Consider the following 11471-nt stretch of genomic DNA (forward strand, 5'->3'; position numbering starts at 1 on the left):
CGTGACTCCCATGCATGATAGGCTGTACTCTGTGAGCCAAAATAAACCCTTCCTTAAGTGTTGTCAGGCATTTTGTCATAGCAATGAAAAAAGTAACTGATACAATAAGTGAAAACCTTTTGGGCAGGATTCCTTGAATAGGCCTTGGTGGACTGCCTCAAAGTAGTTTGTCTTCCATAATTGTGAGTGCATTTTAGTTTCTCTTACTCAGTGGAACAAACACTTGGAGGCTGTATTTGCTGAAAGCACTGACTTTGCACTGGAGATGAAAGATCACCCAGCAACTGCAAGCAAGATGAAAACCTGACAGCTCTGCTTTCATTTTGACTATCTCCTTTACTACCTTAAACTTTGGGTTAGATTCCTGCCCATACATAGACATGTCAATCACTCCAGGAGTATCTGTATAAAACTGATAATTCAAGGTTTATTATTCCCACATAACAAGGTTTATTCATCCTAAGTTACAAGGTTTATTAGCTCTAATTTACTTTTAAGGCTAAAGGCACCAAGTTAAGAGTTACAGATATTTTCAAGATATCAGGAATCAATAGATTGTCAACTCTTAACCTTTTATAATGCTTTGTTCTGGGCTTTCTGAGTAGTGCCCAGAAGGCGCCAGACATTGTCCTCAAACTGCCAGGAACAGTGAACCTTGAGGTTAGATCACCTTACAATGAGACACCCCCCCCCCCGCTCCTAAACAGGAGCAATGATCCCATGGTGGCAACTGAGGCTGCCTCTTAATCAGGAGCAGATTTCATGATAGCAACCAAGTAGTTTCCTCAAAAAATGAGTTTTCCAGAACCTCACGGTACTAGACTTGGTATCCTTATGAACCAGAGCAGTCTGATAAGAATGCTTAATGACATATACTACTTGACCCCTGTCCCAGCTCTTTCCTTATTTGAGCCTGAAGCTCCTGTCAGAACCCTGAAGATGACCAAGGACACTAGTCTCCTGGTCTTTGTATAGCTTTGCTGATTAAAATTCTTTTTCTAGTTCATTGTTAGATTGTTCCCATTTTCTTTTGGGGAGAAGACCTAGTTTGTTGGGGCTTTCCAAAGTGAGGCCTTTCTCTGGCAACATCAGCACAGTAAAACCGTTAACAAGGCAATAGATACAGTGTAACTGATGCCCATTGACTGCCTGTAGCAGTGTAGCTATGGTACTAAGACCAAACCATCAAACGTTCTCACAGTGTACTGCTTGGCTTTGCTTAGAAAAAAGTGGCTTTTGTTTAAGATGACTTAGATTAAAGAGAAACATTCCTTTCTCCTTCCATGATTTTACCACCCTCTGGGAAAGGAAATTATTTTACTTTATCAAAAGCAATTAAGAGAAGAAGCAAATCATAGAGCTGGGACATCCCATTTCTGTGGAGACCAATGGTGGTGTGTGCTGTGGGCAGGTGTTTTAATGACAGAGGACCAAGGAGAGAGTATGTGGTTTGTGAGTATTGCCTCATTTACCTCATATGGCCTGGCATTGCCCTGAGCACCTCCAGGTTAGTTCTAGTAGAAGGGCAAAGTTTAGTGTGCCTAGAGAGATGCAGACATGTCTTAGTGGCACCATTGAGGACTGCAACACAAAATAAAACAAATATGGTGCATGGTATGCCTTGTTCTGTAGGGAGACTGCTCGACAGTACAGCCATGTTCTACGTGGCTGTACTTTTGATTTTGAGTGAGTTTATTATGTAGCAAGCAAAAGAACAGATCGATAGCAAGCAGCACATAAATATTAGCAAGAGATTGTAGCAAAACAGCACCAAACTGGGTGAGTGCAGGGATGACTGGGGAGACCCAGCTGAAACCTTCATGCTGGAGTTCCTGGCTGAGCCATTTCCAGGCAGAGCAGAGCGTCCAGCATTTTGTTCCCCCTGCAGGCGTTTTCATACTATGGGATAATAGCAGTAACCTCTGCTGGAAATGGTTTACCTTCTAACTGTTCTCAAGGATACAGTTTTTAACATCCTTAGCTGCCTGTTGTTAGCCTGTCTCCAGAGGCAGAGCCCAGCCTGCCCTGGAAGAGTTCTCACAGGACACATGATATAAACATACTTGATCAGAGATAAGGGAGCTTTGCTCTTAGGGTCAGCTCTCAGTGAGCTTAAAAAGCACATGACTACTTACCAATATAATATATATTACAGCCCTAATGGACAGCGTTATGTTAAGCCACTTAGAATCAAACAGGGCCACAGTCAACATATTGAGCAAACTAATGAATGATACACTCAAGTTTAGAAAGATCCTTTTAGCACCCATCAAGGGGCAGAGGTGGAAGCAAGCAGTGCCCAGGGGGAGAGCCCACTGGAGAAGTTGTAAACACTGGCCTGACTACATTCTGTAAAGCTTTGCCTCTTAGAGAGTGATTGCTGCCCGAGCAGAACAAACACCATTTGTGAGTTTATTAGAACTGCAAATCCATAAACGTCACTCTGAATAGCGGTATCTGAGACTCTGAGGGTGAAGATGAAACTGTCCACATGTTCTTTAGGAAATTCTTACTCTCAGTCAAGGTTGAGGATGTCTCTATCAAAGATACAGGAACAATCTCATTCTTTGGTCACGTGCAGCTCTCTTGTAAGCACCCCCGAGCTTCTGCATCGGAGGCATATTCTCTAAGGTTAACTTTCTACCTCAACGCAATGAGGGAATGCTTTTAAGAGATCCAGGTTCCACTTGGAAAACTGCAACTTCCAGGAAATAAATCAGGCCACCTGGGAATAGTTCAGTCTCTTTGAGAGGAGTGTTTCATCAGCTTTGATCCATCAGAGGAGCTTCCCTGCATAGTAATGATGATCATGTGGTGACAACCGGCATTTGTTTAAGGGGGGATGGATGGATATTCGCAGGTATGGAGGTCTGAAGTGTTGAAGAGCAATAAATCCTCTCTCTTCGTCTTGGTGGGCTAGGATAATACTAATCTTTCTTCCTCACGGTGGTAGGGCTGGGCAGAAAAAGAACAGGCAGCTGCCTAGTGAGGGTAGACTCTGGTAAACCACAAAGATCTCTGGAAGGCTTCACATCTCTCCTGCCTGCTAGTGTCCCCTTGTGTTCTGGACACTGAATTGTAATTCTTCTGTTACTTAAGCTTTTCTCACTTAAAATATGAATTTATTTTGAGTGGGTAATAATTTAAATTGTGGTCATCAGTGTATTTAAAGAGGGATTCAAATATGTATACTTTACCTTAAAATATTCATATAGTATGTGTATATATATACAGTATATAGTACATATAATATACTAATACCAAAAGCCCAATAGAATTATAAATGTGTATATATGTATATATATGTATGTATTATATACTTCTCTCAATCCTCAGTGGACTGTGTGGCAAATCAATTTTTTCTTCATAGATTCCTATTCTAAAGCTGATGGTTTTAATCTGGACAAATCTGAGATGATTTCTAGAGTCAACTCCTTCAAAACTAAGAGCAGTTTTTCTTTTCTTTCTTTCCTTCCTTTTTTCTTTTGAGACAGGGTCTCATGTGGCCCAGGTTGACTTCAAGCATGTCCTATAGTTGAGGATGACCTTTAACTCGTGCCCCTTCTTCGCCTCCTGAGTGCTGGGCTCACAGGTGTGCACCACTATCCTAGTTTATGCAGGGCCGGGAGTCAAACCTAGGGCTTTGTGCATGGTAGGCAAGTACTTTACAAAGTGGGCCATGTCCTCAGTCCCAGAAGGATTTTTCTTGAAGGGAGGCATATTGGTAGCTCTCTAGGCTTCTTCAAAAGGTTAAGAATCACAAGTCACTGAAAGATCAACATTTGGGGATTTTGTAGGGATGATTGCCTCCTGTGTTGTATAAGTAAGTAAACTGTGACAGTGAAATGATTTCCTCAAGTTTAGTCAGCAGGAGTAAATGAATCTAGAGTTGGAGGGGGAGCCACGGTCTTGGAACAGAGAGATCAGGAACATCAAAGAAACATATTCCCTCTTCTGGCCTCCGAAAGTGAAGAATTCCCTTTATTGAGTCACAGCCCCTCCAGTTATACTGTAGACGCCTTCTCTTTCTGCCTCTTCTGGGATATACCTATCAACTATTCCTTCTCTCTTTTCTGCCTCTGGTTCTTTACCCCTGTGCTGGTGACTCTTACCATGGAGGGAAAGTAGAGAACATGTGATATATAAAAATCCCAAACCTCTCCAGCTCACTCTGCTGTTTAACTCTTCCTCCCTGAGAACTTTCTTCATATTTACTATCCACCTTCTTGCTTATGAACCTATTTGGGCTTCCTTATTATAAAATATGTTTCCTTGAATTTCCCTGGCCTCCTAATTCTTCAAGGCATAATGCTGTTTCTATACCTGTGGGGCAGGAACACTAAAAGTATAGATTATGCCGAAGGAAACTTGTTGATTGTTTTGGCTTTGGGCTTTTGGAATAGAACACGGTTACACAGGCATGATGAAGAACAGGAAGGATCCCACTGTCTAAAACCACACATAAAACTTTATGCTTAGAGGATGGACAATTATCCTGGTTTGCCTGGTGCTGAGAGAGTTCCCAGCAACTTGAAAGCTGGTAGTGCTGAAACTGCAGTTTGTGGTTCTTGATGTAGTCGACCAGAGCCTCTGTGCTCTGGTCCCAAGAAGCTTTTCCAGGCCCACTTATATCACACTTTCTCAGACATCTTATGGAAAAGAAAATAAAGGAAAAGGAAATAAAACGCACTCTTGAGGTTCCCTGAAAGTTGACCATTTGTTAAACCCAGATGAAATCTGAAGGCCTGCAGCTGAGCGTCAGGTAGATGGAGAACTGGGTGCGGGGATATTTGATGCAGTTTATGGCTGCAGGTCCCATAAGCAGAGCTGACCCAGATCATACAGGAACAGATGTTTCTGGGTGTAGAGGAAGCAAAGATGATTAAAAAAAAAGTAGGAAAGGGTATGGAGGGGTACTATAGTTCTTAGTGTGTTCGATGGACCAGCAAAATAAGCTTAACTTGGAAAGCTGCTAAACATACAAAATCTCAACACTGTTCCCCAACTGATCTGCTGAATCAGACCTACTGAATCACTCAGCAGGAATGGGAGCTAACAACCTGTGCTTTGATAAGCTACCCAGAGGATTGTGATGTACGTGCATGTTGAGAGATACCTTATCAGGACCCAGGAAACCTGGGCTGTGAACATGCTCAAGTAGCATCTCTGTGACTGTGGTCATATGATCAAAGAAATATCTACAGGCCTCAGGTTCTCTATTTCCAACTGAAGGGTTGGGAAAGGAACTTTTACCCCATGTACCCAAGGACACATTAACAAATCATTCATAAACTTGAAGATCAGGATGCAGTTTCACAGTGTAGTACCTGGTCAGGGCTGGGATTCATTCTGGTTTTGGTAACAGGGGCCTCTTAGAGAAGAAACTGGCTGTCATCTCTGATGCTTACTTAGCAAGTGCCTTTTCCAAATACCTCCAACTCCCTCTTTTAAGCCTAATGCATCTTTTTAGCCTAAATCAGGCTATGTTAAAATGTTAATTTAATTAGCAATTTCATCTAACTACTTCATACCTAACTCTGTGCTTAGAGGGATGTTGTGAATTGACCTAAGCTAATTTGATTATTTACATTAAGCTTTTGGGGGAAAATACTTGTGGCCTCACAGCTGAAAGTTTGTGAGGGTGAAAGATCTCTTTGGGGACAAGCTCAACCACAGGTTTTAACAGGCTTGGCTCAGGTTCTGACAGTTTTTAGTGAAGAGGCTCCAAAGGGGTGATATAACCTCTCCTATAAACTGGATAAAATCCTAGCCCTAGGTCACCTTGAGAGCTCTACCAGCTCCTTGCATGAATGGTTCACTAGCATCAAGGAGGCAGTAGTTTAGCAGCGGGATTTAGCTAACATTCCAGCCAGATTCAGACAGGGGAGTGTCTTCTGAGTCAGCTGCTGGACTCAGGACAATTTCCAAATCAAGCCTCGGGCACTGCTCCTAATGGTGTGGGCTATGAGGCTTGCCAGATTCTCACACCCTGCTCATGCATGAGTGCAAAGGCCTGTGCAGTATTTTGGTCAATAAGCACATCTTGATCATCACTCATCTTGCCCTTGAAAAACCGTTTCTCACATCGGTGATGCTAACGAAGTCTCTGGAGTTGATCATCTATGAAGAGAGTTGGAGTGTTGCAGAGCCTCATGGAGAGGGTGAAGCTTTCCTTAGTGTCTCCTAAAATCTAATCACCTCTGGAATCAGTGTTCTCACTTAGAGAAGTTTCCCTCCCTCCCTCCCTCCTGGCACACTAAAACTACCTAACACATCATCTTCTGAGGAAGTATTTTGTTATTTATTTTTATTATGTGTATGAGTGTTTTCTCCCTGTAGCCTCAGCTGGCCTCTGGAACTGGCTGTGTACGTAGACCAGGCTGGACTCTCTCTCACAGAGATCCACCTGCCTCTGCCTCCTGAGTGCTGGTGTGTACCACCATACCCAACCAAAGGAAATATTTACAGTAAACTACAGGAAGCATGATTCTGCAACAACAACGGTAATATCAATTTCATAATGCATGAAAAGCTATATTTTTAGGTGTGAAATTTCTAGTTGAAGGTTGGTAAATTTATAAGATTCAGCCTAAACACATAGAACCTAGAGTCTTGGCATATATCTGTGGAATTCATGTCTTCAGGCCCAACAACAAAAGAAAAAACATTTGCAATTGAATCTGTTAATTGAATCATGGAGTTTTTTCTTCCTACTATCATTTCCCAAGCAGTACAACTATTTATATAGCATTTGTACTGTATTAGCTATTATAAACAATCAAGAGATGTTTTAAATGCACATAAGAGGATGGGCGTAGGTTATAAGCAAATGCTATACTATTTTATGTGAGGCGATCATTTGCAGATACTGGTATCTGTGGGGTCCTGCGACCAATCTTGTATGGAGACTGGTGGATGACTGTGCTTCCTTTTGTTTCTGGCCTGGGTTTTGCTGCCTTCCTCTGGGCTCCCCTTCTCAACTCCTCATAGACTTTGCTCTTTGCTTTCTGCCCAAGAGCAGTTCCATCCTGATCCTTTTCCTACAAATTGCTATGTTTCCTTCGATCTATCAAATATCACTTTATACAGGAATGTCTGAATTCCCTCACAAAAGCAAGTGTCCTGATAGGACATCTTGGACCTCCTGTGCTAACTTCTCTACTGAACCGTGTTTTGTAAACCCTGCCCACTCATTTGTCTTGGCCACTAGGCTGTGAACAGCCTGAGCACCCAGACCAGATGCCCTTATTGCTAGGACAGAGCCAGAGGCAACAGAGTGCCTTGTGATTCACAATGGCACCCTTGAGCTTTCTTTGGAGGGCAAGTGAGCTTGACTTACTGGAGAATAATATCCCCAGTGGACAGGACAAGTCATGCTGCAGTTAGGTGCTAAAGCTTGAGGTAGGGTTTCTGAGTACCATAAATGGCTAAGGATAGAGAAGTGGAGGTAAGGATGAGAGTCAATTAAAGACACCTCAAAGATGGGGCTATGAGCCAGTGTCTGTAGCAGTAAGAACAATAGAGCACACAGACCACTTGCTTCAACTACTGTGGGGCAGTGAGGTTCTCATTAATCTCAGAGAGAGCTCTGGGCATAGGCGACAAACAGAAGGATGGAGGAGAAATAACAACAGCAGTTACACCAGTTAAAATAGAAATGATGTCATCTGGGAGCACTCAACCAATTAGCATGCAATTGAGTGTAATAAGAAATGAGAGAGAAGCAGAAGAGGATGAGACAGATGCACACGCGCACACCCAGAGTAAGAGCGTGCAAAGGACTGCGGCTGCTGGATTTCAGTGTTCTGAGGGTCTTTTCTATTTGCCAAGAAGAATTGCACCCAGGAAGGAAAATAATAACTATGTCCCTGCCTTTTGGGGTCCAGCACTTTGTCTCTTGTAGATTTTGATATCTTGCTTAGCACTGGGCCAGTCTGATTTTAGGAAGAGTGTACATTATTTACACGAAAACAAATATGAGCATTAGGAGGCATTTCCCCCCGTGTGCAATTCCCACTAAAGAATTTACATTCTTCTAATTTGCTGCTTTACTGCATCACTTAGTACCCGCCTGAGATGCACACAACGTCCTCACAGTCAGGAAGGTGCTGAAGAGATTCACCCTTTTTGCACTGAATAACTTGCTTTCCTCTTGGAAGCCACCAAAACTCATAGTTTTGCTTTGCAGGTATCAGCTGATCTAAAGGCACTGTGGGCTTGGGAGGAGGTTTGGTTTGAACCTTTTATTGTGAGTGTCCTGTTGTAGTGTCTGAGCCCTGAAAATGGCCCTTGCAATAACAAATGCAGAGACATGTGTTTTATTTACGCCACAACTGATGAATTCTTCTTCTGAATGTATTTTAGCAACACACAAACATGAGGACCATCTGGTGTTGCTACTTCCTGCAGAGAATTTGGATAAACATCCTGAATAGCATTAATGTAAACCACATGGATTAGTGGTACCCGTCCTCCTAGTTAATAGACCTACAGACTGAAATCCAACCAGAAGTGCCTTTGGTTAGAAACCAAACATTGAACTGTTGTCATGTCAGGAGAACAGAGTATTATTTCCCCCAGAAAAGGGAAGGTAAATGTAGAATTCTTTCTTTTCGTCCTCTTTTCTCTCTCTTTCTTCTCCCTTTCTTTTCTTCTGTGGATTTGATGTGTGTCTGCATGTTCTTTTGTGTGTTGATGCACTTGTACATGGGCGTACGTGTGTGTAGATCAGAGGACAACCTCAGGTTTTGTTCCTCGGGCACCGTCATTTGTTTATATTTATTTATTTATTTATTTATTTATTTATTTATTTATTTATTTATTTAGTTAGTTAGTTAGTTAGTTAGTTAGTTAGTTGAGACAGGGTCCTGACTGGCTTGTAGCTCACCAAGTTGGCTAAGCTGGGTGAGTCCCACAGATCCACCTGTCTCCACCTCTCCAGTACTGGGATTACAGGAGTGGGCTGCCACACCCTGCCTCCCCCCCTTAAAAAGGGTTCTGATGATCCAGCTCAAGTCTTCACATTTGCAAAGCAAGCAATTTACTGACTGATCTACCTTCCCAGTCCTCAACTCTTTCTTTAAACACACAGGAATGCTTTTGCTTATCACAGTTGGGATTTAGGGGAGAGGCTGTCCCAAGGGGTAAACTTTCAAGCTAGGTTTTGATGTGACTGTAGACTTCTGTCCCTGCAAATTTATGTTGAATTGGGAAAAAGCACTGTAAACTATGGAAGGTCTTTGAGGCACCCCAAGAGCTGCACATTTGCAGCCATGCCCACTTAATGTGGAAAAGGAGCTTGTTAGTTCTTGGAAGGCTGGTACATATTGAGGACAAGTCACACAGACGAGGCTGACCTTCAGGCTGAGGCAAAGGATGGTGGAGGACAGGAGGGCATCACACTCATGGAAACTGACCTTTAAAAAGTTTATTTTGTGGGCCGGGTGTGGTGGCGCATGCCTTTAATCCCAGCACTAGGGAGGCAAAGGCAGGCAGATCTCTGAGTTCAAGGCCAGCCTGGTCTACATAGTGAGTTCCAGGACAGCTGGGGCTACAGGGAGACCCTGTCTCAAAAAGACCAAAAAAGAAGTTTATTTTATGTGTACGACTATATTTCCTGCTCATGTGTAAATGCACCCATGTCATGTAATGCCTGCAGAGGTCAGAAGAGGGTGTCCAATCCCCTGGAACTAGAGTTATAAACGGTTGTTAGCTGCCAAGTGGGTGCTGGGAATCGAACCCAGGTCCTCTGCGAGAGCAGTTGGTGCTCTTAACCTCTGAGCCAACTCTCCAGTCCCAGAAACTCATCTTTATAGCAGGCTTCGTTTTTAAAATATCAATAGGGAACGTTTGTTCTGTCTCTGGTTGCATCGTTTTTGCTCAACACTTTTATTGGTTTGATGTAGTGTGGATGTGGTGTGGATGTGGTGTGGATGGATTGCTATAAGCTATGGGAACTTTGTCCATTACTATGACCCAGATTGTTAAAAATTTGAAGCCTTTTCCAATAGGCTTGTTTCTTCATCATGCCCATCTCTGGCTGCTTAAATTTCCCACAGATGAAGGGAAACGGGATCGGGATGGTCCTGTCTTGCCACTGTCACTTCCTCCCTGTTTCCTATTTATTGAGTTTTCACAGTGTGCCAGATGCTGTGCTAGTTGCTTCTGTTCTATTGTTCCCACGTAACACTCTTCTGCCCTTTGAACTCCATCTCTTCGATGGTGCAGTGGAGAAGGACCTCCCATACTTTTTGTTTTTATTTTCTGCTTCCACCATCCCAGCTCCATGCTAAGCTCTTCCAGTGCTTTAACAGTGATGTTCAAGTCCATGTTGATTGATATGGAGAGCTGGCTTAGTGCGTGAAAGTGCTACCTGCACAAGTACGGGGACCTGAGTTTGGATCCAAGCACCCATATAAAAAGCTAGTGTTGGACCCCAGTGTTGTGGGGCGGTAGGGTAGAGGAGGATCACTGGGGCTGGCTGGCCACAGCCTAGCTCTAGGTTCAGTGAGAGACCCCGACTCAGGGAATAAGGCAGAGACTTAGAAAATAATATACCCAATGTCTTCTTCAGGCCACAGATGTATGTGCACATATACCACATGTACCATACTCACACACATGCATACATATCTATACATACACATTCACAAGCACTCACAAATTCATGTTGATAAAATTTGACATGATACTAATTGTTGTTGCTGAATAAAAATCTATTAGTTTATTATGCTTTTTAATATTTTCATGTAATATTGATGTTTTTCATAATACAAGTTCAAAAGTTAAAATAAGTCATTTTAGAAACTTCCAAAACCCTAGTCTTGTGGTTCTTGAATATAATCTTCAGCCCCATTTCAACTGCCACAGGAAAAGCTACTTCTTGGGCTTCAACATCACTATTTCTCCTCTAGAAGCTTGAAGCATGATATATCTTTTTCTGGACTCAATGTCCATATTCCCCATTGCTCAAAATGCCCTGTAACTGTGGTGAGTCACCTGTCCTTTTGTTCAGGGAGGACATGGAGACCCCAAGAAATGGACTTGAACCAGTGTCCAGTCTACAAAAAGGAGGGTCAACTCACAGGAAACATCTCATTCATGCTTCCAAGTGAAGCCACACATCGTCAAGCAGGACCTTCGACTTATCTTTATATAGATGGAACTGGTAAAAGAAAGGAGCCAGGAGCTCCTCCTAAGCCCATGTGACCCCTGAGGAACAGATCCTCAAATGACCTTAATTGTAAAAATAAATTGACTTATTTGGGCCAACTGTATGGTCTTAAACACCCAAAAGGAAAGTATAACCAAAGAGTAAAGTCATCAGTATCTTTCTTTAAGAGTTCAAAGGATTACACTTCCTAGACATCAGGCTTAAGTCTATATAAAAAGTTATTTAGACAACTATTTCTCATTGATGATTTTGTTCCTAACCAGAAAGTGCTGCTCGGATGGACAAGAAAATTTAAATG

Source organism: Nannospalax galili, unplaced genomic scaffold, assembly GCF_000622305.1.
Source record: "Nannospalax galili isolate Female #2095 unplaced genomic scaffold, S.galili_v1.0 scaffold252, whole genome shotgun sequence".
Classification (NCBI taxonomy): Eukaryota; Metazoa; Chordata; class Mammalia; order Rodentia; family Spalacidae; genus Nannospalax; species Nannospalax galili.